Here is an 11253-nt window from a genome sequence, read left to right as displayed (position 1 = left end):
ATGATTTTTGGCCCTTTCTGGATTTGTATATAGCCTAGGATTTTCCATTTGGTTAATATGAGGAATGCTATGGTGAATTAAATTGGGTAATTTGTGAAAGAATGTTGATTATAAACATATTCTTAGGAAGAGGACTTGAACCAGTGCAGAAAAAGTTTCAGTTTTACATAATTACCGGGCTCTGCCAGCGTAACGAACCCTGTTCTACAGTAGGGTATGTATAAATTAATTGAATGTAGATTATATCATCATTTAGTTTGAAGACATTTTGTAAAGGAAGCCGTATTGCTCTTGTCCTTTCATACTGGAAGAAATCTGCAATAGACAGAAACCAACCAGGATGACTCCAGTCTGAACTCAGATCACGTGAGACTTTAATCGTTGAACAAACAGACAATTAATAGCAGTTATACCGTTGAAATGTCGTGATCCAGCATCAAGGTCATAAACCATATTGCCCATATGAACTCCAGAATACAATTACACTGTTATCCCTAGGAAAACTTGTTCCATTGACCAGTGTTTTAGAAGAACAGGTGATAAAGCATTTTGACTAGCTGGCCTAAATTTTAATCACTCAGAAGTGGTTTTATTCTCCCAAAAATAAATGGCGCATGGGCTCAAGACACACCTGCTTCAGTAGTTGTGGCGTGCAGACTCAGTAGTTGTGGCCCAATGGCTTAGTTGTTCCGTGGCACGTGAGATCTTCCCGGACCGGGGATCGAACCGGGTCCCCTGCATTGGCAGGCGAATTCTTAATCACTGCATCACCAGGGAAGTCCCAGATTCGCAGTCTCCCTTTTAATATACCTTAAGCCCAAAGAATCCATGGAAAATTGTTAGAGAAAATAAGGCAATAAAATATTGTAAGGACTATAACAGAAGCATATAGTACACAGTTCATATAGACACATCCCAAGCAGTTACAAAGTATATTAAAAGGGAGGCTGCAATTTTAAAAGAATAAGAAAAATTATACCCACAAACTCCCAATCTTTCCTGAAACGTTGCAATCTGAAACCCTATTGTAGGAAGCAGAAGATTCCAGGAGATATTCTACAAATGAAGCACTCCAAACCCTGTGGTTGGATAAGGAATTCTGGAAGGAAGGTATCCTCACCCAAGGAGAGCAGGTTCCTATACTTCTCTAACATCACATCCCTGTAAAATTCCCATTGATCTTGGTCCAGGCATTCTCACTCCTCTTGACAGAAATCTATGGCCACATCCTGGAATGTCAGCAGTCCCTGAAATTAAACGTACACATGCCATGTGGCCACGGGAAGTGTTCATAATATGACCCAAGAAGAAAACAGCAAGTTAAGAGAAGGTTTTAATTTAGAAGAGTCTCTTTAATTATCCACTAATACATATATATATATATATATATATATATATATATATATATATATATATAATTTTTTTTTTACAAAGTAACTTTCTCTACCTTATTTCTAACTACAAGAAAAGAGTATGGCATGTGATCCACAAAACCAGTATAGAGACTATACTTGTCTGGAAAAGAAATGATAAAATGATGGTTTCAACACAGGCATATGCATTTTTGAGTGTTTTATTTATATCAAACTGGATAAAATGTGTGTATTTCTCATAGAGAAAAGACCTGTCGAGGTAGAAATGTACCTTTCAACTATTCATGGGTACACGAGTACACTGGGGAGATTGTAAAAGTGCAGATTGTGATTCAGTAGGTCCGGTGGGCATGAGTTCTATTTTTTTAACAAGCTGATTTTTAACTAGTGATGCCACAGTCTCTGATTCATTAACCACAACTGTGAATATCAGAGACATAATTAGAAAGGTAAAAATTCTCATTTAATTTTGAACTTAAAGTGTTTTATGGATTTTAAACCTTTAATAGAAAAGTGAGCACAGCAGCAACAATCATTTGTGAGTATTTACTATAGACTGTGTATCTTTCTAGTTTTTTTGTGTAGGATTCCAGGAAAAAGGCCTGGGCTGCGGCCACAATGGGCGTGGCCCCCAGGCCGGGCCGCCCCTCCAGGACCCCCGACGGGGCCCTGCGCTCCTGGCGGCTCCCTCCCCCGCCGCCCCGCTCCCTCCCGGAAGGCCTTGGGGCAGAGCGGTCCCACCCACTGCGCGCTGAACAGAGCCCGCGTTTCCTCAGAGCTGGAACTCCCGGCTCAGGCGGGGTCTCTTCCCTCCGCCTTCACGGAACTGCCCCGGAGCCCGAGGGCAGGGCGACCTCACTGAGGCTGCCGGCTCTGGAGGTGCCCCGGCGGCCGAAGCCATGACAGTCGCGGGGACGGCGGGCTGGGTAAGTGGGCGACGACCCTCCGCCTGGTCCGGTGCCCGGGCGGCAGCACAAGACCAGCTTCTGAGGGGCAGGGGTTCGCTGCCACCCGCCGCTGCTGTGCAGAAAGAGCGGCCTCCAGCGTCTGGTTCCCGGGAACTTTGGTCCGTCCTCTCGCCCCTGCCCTCGTCCTGGCTCGCGAGACCTGGTGGGCGTGAGGAGGGGGTCGGCCTGAGCGTCCTGAGGGGAAACGGGGCAAGGGAGGCGCAGGGTCCGGCTGCAGCGTCAGCGCCCCTCTTCCCGACTGCGGGGAAAGCGGCTGAAAACTCCTCCCGAGGCGCGCAGGCCCCTTATTCAGCCGAGTCCCTCTGCGCTCCTTCCTTCCTGAGTTAAAGTACCGGGGGGAGGGGACAGGGCAGGGAACTGGCGCAGGTAATGGGGAACATCCAAAGGTGATTGTTAACTAAGGAAAACCAGCTCTCCCAAGGTCAGGAATGCGGCGCTTTTCTTTGCCTGGGCTCACTGAATTCCTTCCTTTGATATGCACCTCAGCTCTCTGGGGCCTGCATTCTGTATTTGCATATCCTGAGTGCCTCAGGGCCCGCCGGCTCACATTGGAGGGCTGCAAGTGCTGAAGACTGTGACATCCTTTGTTTACTGATAGGGCAAGAACTATTCCATTTCTCACAGGCTTGAGGGGCAGACAGTGGAAAAAAGTCAGAGAATCTCACTCGGCCTGTACTTTGGTTTACATATAGATCATATTTATACTTAACTGTGCTAATAGAGGTTCTCAAGTCCAATCAACTTGTACTACTGCCCTCTATGTATCAATTTCATCAATATCATAAGATAAATGCCTATAGAATTGACTTAATCCATTTAAATAGGATAATGATTTTGAAAGGAAACATAATAGAAATATAACAACGAAACCTTTACCACTAAAGGCTGGGTCTGGAACACCCTAAATAAATGTTCCATTGTTAAAATATTGAAAGATGTAGTCAATAGAAATATCAAAAAAATGACAAATAATAAGGGTAGCAGAATGTTGAAATGTTCTATCTTTATCATTAAAGTGGCAGAAAATCATTTATTAGTAGGCACTGGGGGCAGAAGATGCCTGATTTTATATCTGTGTCATATTTGTGCAGTTGTTTCAACAAGTAACTTAAAGACAAAATGGAAAAACAAGGAGGTTTGTGCCTGAGATCATGTTGATGTGAAACCAGGGATGGCCACCTTGTGCCAGGTGAGTTAAGTTTACCTGGCAGGTAGACCGCAGAGCTCCTGGGAAGCAAGGGTTGGAATTTTTCTGCTGGGTGCCCCTTAGGTTCTGTGACTTGACTGACTGTGAGTCATGTTTCGGGAAAGACCTGATCACAGGAAAAGGGTGGGAATAGAGTGATTTGGGGAGCAGCTAACAACATTCATCACAGCTCACGGCCTGAATGAATTTTAAAGAAACAGGAAAACAAATGCTTCTTATGGAATCAGAGAATGTGAGGGCTGGACAATCCCAGAAAATGAGGAACACCCATCCCATTTTCCAGGTGACAAAACAGAGGTCCAGCAAGGTGAAATCCCTCACCCAAGTTGCACCCGTCTCTCCTCCCCACTACGTGGTTCATGAAAGCAGGACTCTTCCTGTCTTGATCACTGCTGAGCCCCAAAAAGGGCCAGGCATCTAGCAGCTGCTCCAAAAATTTGGGTTGACTGTAGGAACAATGCTATTTCTTTCTTTCTCACTCTTATTCAGGATTGTGCCAAGAACTCCCCAGGTTGCAATGTAATTCGATAAATGTAAATATTAATTGAGTTTTGTTGTGATGAGGACTTAGGCTTTGAAGGTAACAGACTTGGTTCAGATCTTGGTTCTGCCACTCCATAGCTGTTTGGCTTTGGGAAAATTACTAAACCTCTCTGAGATTATTTCCTCCTTTGTAAAGTGGGGATAAATCTATCTGAGCCAGCAGAGCAGCTGCATGAGAGATGTGCACTAAATATTGGTCTTTCTCACTCTCCTACGCCATCTCTCTGTTCTTCCCAGAGAAGCTGTACAGAAGGATATAGTACTTTTGTTTAAAATAGTTAACTAATTAATTAATTAATTTGTTTTTGGCTGCGTTGGGTCTTCGTTGCTATGCGCAGGCTTTGCCTAGTTGCGGCAAGCGGGGGCTACTCTTTGTTGCGGTGCGCGGGCTTCTCATTGCGGTGGCTTCTCTTGCTAGCCTTAACCCCAATGCTAGCCTTAACCCTGGCTCTCACAACATGAATTCCTCTTCCCATATCTTATCCACTAATTAATATAAATGTAGGCATATTATTTCTATTAGCCATATCACACCTAGCCATTTACTCCATCCTCAGATCTGGATGAACTTCACATTCAAAATACTCACTCACTGGAGCTCTAGGAGCAATAGCACAATCATCTCATATGAAGTAATGTAGCAGTTATTCTATTCTCAGTCTTACTGATAAATGGATCATTTACACTTTCAACAGTAATTATTACACAAGAACACCTATGACTAATTTTCTCCTGACCCCTACCCAGAATTTGATTATCTCCGCAGTAGCCGAAATCCAACGAAGCCCCACTTGATTTCACGGAAGTAGCATCAAAACCTGTATATGTCTTCAATGTAGAAAATGTAGCAGGCCCATTCACCCCGTCCCTCCTAGAGAATATGTCAATGTCCCTATAATAAAATTTCCACAGCAATCTATTTTTAGGAGCATTCGACAATCCCTAGGTGCCAGAATTATATACAGCCCAAGTCATCATTAAAACTCATCTAACAATCTCCTTTCTATGAATTTGAGCCTCCTACCTACAATTTTGATATGATCAACGCATACATCTCTTATGAAAAGTGTTTTTACGACTAACATTAATCTTATGTATATGAGAGTTTTCACTACTTGTCATCATACCAGGCAACCCACCACAAATTTAAGAAATATGTCTGACAAAAGAGTTACTTTGATAGAGTAAATCTTAGAGGTTTCAATGCTCTGATTCCTGGAATTGAATTCTTCCTAATAATTTTACATTCTCCATGCTACCTACCACATTACACCACATGCTATATAGTAAAGTTCTCTAAGTAAGCTACAGGCCCATACCCCAAAAATATTTTTGTATATCCTTCCTGTGCTAATAAACTCTCATTGTTTTTACCATCATTCTACTGACCATTTTCTCAGGAAATATAATTGTATAACAAGCTCACACTGGTTAATGGTATCCCCATTCTAATAAAAAACATGAACCCATAAGCTACAGAAGCATCCAACAAATATTTCCTAAAACAGTCCACCACATCAATACTACTTATAATGGCTATTATCATTAATCTAATATACTCTGGTCAAAGAGCACAATGAATAACAAGAATCTTTAATCCAGCAGCATCCACCCTCATGACAATCGCCCTTGTCACAAAAGTAGGACTTTCCCCATTTCACTTCTGAGTGCCTGAAGTCACACGAGGCATCCCATGAACAGCAGACCTGATGCTATCAACATGACAAAATTGCACCCCTATCAGTTTTATACCACAGGTCACCTTCCATCAACCTAAATATACTATTAATCATAGTGATATTATAAATCATAGCTGGAGGCTGAGGCAGACTTCGCCATACTCACCTGGAAAATATTACACCCTCCTCATCAATTGCCCATATAGGATGAATAACAGCTATTATAATGTATATTCAGATTATAACAATCCTAACCATACTAATTTATATCATAACAACACTGTCTTCTTCTTATTTATGCCCAGATCATGTACTACAGGAGTATCATTATCACACACATGAGATAAAACACCTCCCATCACAATCATTTTCCTCACCATTATAGTATCATTAGGACATCGCCCATCACTATCAGGCTTTCTACCCAAATGAATAATTATCCAAGAGATAACAAAAACGACAACATCATTCTACCAACACTAATAGCCATCATAGCAGTCCTCAGCATATATTTCTACTTGCAGCTAACATACTCCACATCACTAACTATATTCCCTTCATTAAACAACACAAACACAAAGCAATTTGAACATACAAAGAAATAACCTTCCTATCATTACCAATCATAATACCCACACGGTTACTACACACAACACCCATTCTATCGGTGCTGGACTAGGAATTTAGGTTAGTTCAGACCAAGAGCTTTCAAAACCTTAAACAAGTGAAATTTACTTAATTCCTAAAAATAAGGATTGCAAGACTTTATTCTACATCAATTGAATGTAAAGCAAACACTGTATTGAAGCCAAATCTTTACGAGATTGATGAGTTTTAACCCCAGGAAACTTTAGTTAACAGGCAAATCCTCTAGTCAACTGACTTCAGTCTACTTCTCCTTCATTTGAGAAAGAAAAAAAGAAAAAAAAAAAAAAAGGCAGGATAATCACTGGCAGAATTGAAGCTGCTTCTCTGAAGTTACAATTCAATTTGTTGATTCACCACAGGGTTTGCCAGAAAGAGGGCTCAATCTCTGTCTTTAGATTTACAGTCTAATTCTAACTCAGTCATTTTACCTCTGTTCATACACTGCTGATTATTTTCAACAAATCACAAAGATATCGGCATTTTATATTTACTATTTGGTGCTTGAGCTGGAGTAGCAGGCAGCACCTTAATTATATTAATCCAGGCTGAGCTATGCTGACCTGGACCGCTACTTGGAGATGCCCAAATCTGTAAGGTTGTCATAACAGTCCCTGCACTTGTAATAATTTTCTTTATAGCTGTACCCGTTATGATTGCAGGCTTTGAAAACTGACTTGGGCCATTAATAACTCGGACAACTGAAGTAGCATTTCCCCCAATAAATCATATAAACTTTTGACTACTTCCCCCATCATTCTTACTCCTACTCATATCACCAATAGTAGAAGCTGGTTCTGGTACCAGTGGGACGGTGTATTCAGCTCTAGCCTGCAATCTGGCCCATGCAGGAGCCTCTGGCGACCTAACTGTTTTCTCCTTACATTTAGCAGGTGTCTCCTCAATTCTTGGTATTATTACTTTTATTACTATTGTCTTTAATACAAAACCAGCAGTCATATCCCAATACCAAACACCATTATTTGTTTAATCTTCCCCAACTATAGCCATATTACTATAATTACCAATCTCAGTCCAAGCAGCCAGAATTGCCATGCTGTTAAGAGATAGAAATCTAAACACTACTTTCTTTGACCCTGCAGGAGGAGACCGAATCCTATACCAACACCTCTTTTGATACTTTGCTCACCCTGAAGTCTGTATTCATGGCCTAACAGGGTTTGTTATAAACTCACATAGCATTACCTACTATTTAGGACAAAAATTGCCTTTCAGCTATCTGGGAATAGTATGAGTCATGTCCACTGGTTTTTTAGGAGTTCTCTTGTGGGCCCATCATATGTTTACCATAGGGATAGCTGTGGACTCAGGAGCATACTTTGCATCAGCTACCGTAATTACTTCTATCCCTACAGGAGTAAAAGTATCTAGCTGATTAGCAACTCTTTATTTAATTTTTCTTTTTCTTTTCTTTTCTTTTTTTTTTTTGGCTGAGTTGGGTCTTGGTTGCTGCGCATGGGCTTTCTCTGGTTGCGGTGAGCGGCAGCTACTCTTCGTTGCGGTGTGCGGCCCTTTCATTGCAGTGGCTTCTCTTGTTGCAGAGCACGGCCTCTAGGCGCGTGGGCTTCAGTAGTTGTGGCTTGCGGGCTCTAGAGGGCAGGCTCAGTAGTTGTGGCACACGGGCTTTTTGCTCCGCGGCATGTGGAATCTTCCCAGACAAGGGCTCGAACCCGTGTCCCCTGCATTGGCAGACGAATTCTTAACCACTGCGTCACCAGGGAAGTCCCTGGTTAGCAACTGTTCACGGAGGTAATACTATATGACCTCCTACTATATTATGAGTTTTAGGCTTTAGTTTTTCTTTTTACAGTAGGTGGTTTGACAGGAATCATCTTAGCCAACTCATCCCCAGACATTGTCCTCCAGGATACATACTATGTAGTAGCACACTTCCATGACCTAATGTCCATGGGAGCAGTCTTCACTATTATAGGAGGCTTTCTACACTGATTCCCACTATTCTTAGGTTATACAGTTAACTCAGCATGAGCAAAAATTCACCTCACAAGTATATTTGTAGTAGTAAATATGACTTCCTGCAGCACTTTCGTGGCCTCTCAGGGATGTCACTACGTTAGTCTGAGTACCCTGAGGCACACACAACATGAAATATTTTGTCTTTAGGCTCATTCATCTCAGTAGCAGCAGTAATGCTAATAATCTTCATACTTTGAAAAGCATTTGTGTCTAAACAAGAAGTCTTAGCAGTGGGAATTGCTACTCCTAACCTAGAATGGTTACACGGATGTCCTCCACCATATCCTACGTTTCAAGATCCTACCTATGTAAATGTAAAATAAGGAAGGACTCAAGTCCTTTTCAACCAGTTTCAAGCCAACACCATAACAATTATGTCTTCCTCAATAAATGAGATAAAAGTAAAAAGTGAGGTAGCTTTGTCAAAGTTAAATGATAGGCTAAAATCCTGTATATGACTAAGGCATATCAATTTCATCTAGGCTCTCAAGATACAACATCACCGATTATGGAAGAACTTTTACATTTTCTTCCTCACACATTAATAGTGATTTTTAAAATAAGTTCTCTAGTCCTCTATATCATTTCACTAATATTGACATCTAAACTCATATGCATACAATAGATGCACAGGTAGAGAAATTGTGAACAATTTACTAGCTATTATTGTAATCTTAAATGCCCTATCATCATTGTGTATCCTTTACATGATACATGAAATCAATAACTCTTCCCAAACCATAAAAACTATGGGTCAGTAACGATACTGAAGCTACAAATACACAGATTACGAAGATTTAAATGTTGACTCCTCTGTAATCCCCACATCAGAGCTAAAACCAGGAGAATAATGACTAATAGAAGTCAACAACCGAGTAGTTAGGGATAGTCATTGAATATTAGTTTCATCTGAAATTGTTGTACACTCCGGAGTTGTTCCTTCTCAGGCCTAAAAGAAACTGCTATCCCAGGACGCCTAACTTAAAGAATCCTAATATCAACAGGACCAGGCCTATGTTGTGGACAAGAGAGCTCGTTTTCCTGAGTTCAAAGACAGGACAGAGGGATATGTCTTAGATATGGGGTGAATCTGCAGCCCATGGGGATGCACTCTCCAAGCTCCAGTATAGGAATGGGGCCTCTAGGGTCCCAGGCCACCCACCACGCCCTCTGGAGCAGGATCTGGGCAACATTCCCTGTCAGTGATGAGGCAGCCCTAGCACTTGTCACGGCCCGATGTCGTGTCCTATGTGGGCCCCATGCTCTTGGGACCACACCTCACACTCTGCAGGTCCATGCTACAGGGTCCTTCATGCCTCAGGAGTAGAGACCACACAGCAAGCAGTTCCCTCCGCAACCAGCAGGAGGAGGGGAGGAGAACAGGGGCACCAGGGGACTCTCATTCAGACAACAACACCCCAGCGGTGCCAGCGGGGACAGTGATGATGCAGATGAGGCACAGACCAAGAGATGGGACCAGAGGACCCAAAAGGCAGCTGGTCAGGTCCTGGCTCACCTGCACCCCGGACACCTTTGTCCCGCATACACCCCCTTCCTCATACACCCTCTCCTTAAATGCAGATTCTTCAGATGCGAACAGGCAGCGCTTCAGACTGAAAGTCAGCTCTTCCAAAATGACCCGTCAGCAAACACTGCAGGATTCCACTCCAGTGGGTGCCCTGGAGTCGACAACTCAGGGACTGAAGTGGCTATCGGTGCCAGGGGCAGTGGGAGGGAATGGGGAATGAGACTTTCATGGTTGTGGAATTTTGGTTTTGCAGGACGAAAAGTTCTAGTGATGGTGGTGATGGCTCCACGAGAAAGTGAATCTATCTGATGCCTCAGAAACGTGCACTTAAAATGGTGATGATGGTAAAGGGTATGTGACGTGTGTTTTATTTCACTTAAAATAAATTCTTAAAATAATGTCTTGTTAATTGAGATTCCATTTCGACTCCCCTTCATCACAAATGTCGGAGGCCCAGACACAGTCCCCTACCTTAGGGGCCATCACGGTACCCTCACAGAGCACGTGGGAGACCATTCTTAGGGGGGGCTAGTCTGTGCTCACCTGACCTCTGTCCAGGGGGACCCAGGCAGTGGTGACCCCCATAGATTAGACATATGATATGCTATAGTATTAATACGATACCACCAAGTGTTGTCACTCACCGGAACACAGAGCAGCAACCCACTCGAACATTCTTGACCTCATATGTTTGTGACAAGATGAAGAGAAGAAAAGGAACCACAGGTTAATCAGGACAACACCCTTAATGCAGAGGTTGGAAATCTCAAAGGGGACAGGACACACTGCAGGCAAAGAGCGCATATGCGGTCTCCCCATCCATGTGATCCTGACCCATGCAGGTATGGTGAGACCCACACAGTCCCCGCACCCTATACCTGGGGCCACACATCCACACTCACCAGGGTGACCCACCTCCCCAGACCCCTCCACCTGGGTCACATGTCCACAGTCCCAGGGTGACCTCACCTCCCCAGACCCTGCACCTGGGGTCACACGTCCCCTTGGTCAGGACACCATGGCTCTGCAGGGGGCTCCCCCAATGTGGAAACAAGCTGGGTCCCTGGGACCTCCTGGGATGGGAAAAAGTGTCAGGTGGGTCTCCTTTCCCCACACTTGGCCCAGAGGAGTCCTCCTGTCCTCACTTTGGTTCTGTGTGATTTTAACTGTTTGTACAGCTTTCATACTAGAGTTGAACACACGACCCTGGTGCTGGCATGTTCAGTCCTTTCTCGTCTCACTTACATGCTGAGAAAACATACAGGAGAGCAGGGCAGAAAGCCGAGGGGCAGCTCTGGACTCTGCTGAGTAG

The 11253-nt window shown here is 43.3% G+C and overlaps 1 long non-coding RNA gene across 1 annotated transcript; it reads left to right on the top strand.

Moving 5' to 3' along the window:
- The first annotated feature begins 2192 nt into the window (after window positions 1-2192).
- On the top strand, window positions 2193-10115 carry LOC309643176. Its single transcript, XR_014253607.1, has 4 exons — window positions 2193-2299; window positions 3433-3530; window positions 7519-7594; window positions 9995-10115. It is a non-coding gene; the product is annotated as an uncharacterized lncRNA (long non-coding RNA).
- The last annotated feature ends 1138 nt before the right edge of the window (window positions 10116-11253 follow it).

This window comes from Balaenoptera physalus (genome assembly GCF_965194825.1).
Source record: "Balaenoptera physalus genome assembly, chromosome: 14".
Taxonomy (NCBI): domain Eukaryota; kingdom Metazoa; phylum Chordata; class Mammalia; order Artiodactyla; family Balaenopteridae; genus Balaenoptera; species Balaenoptera physalus.
Note: the sequence above shows the minus strand (reverse complement) of the source record. Positions and strands in the feature narration are given on the sequence as shown.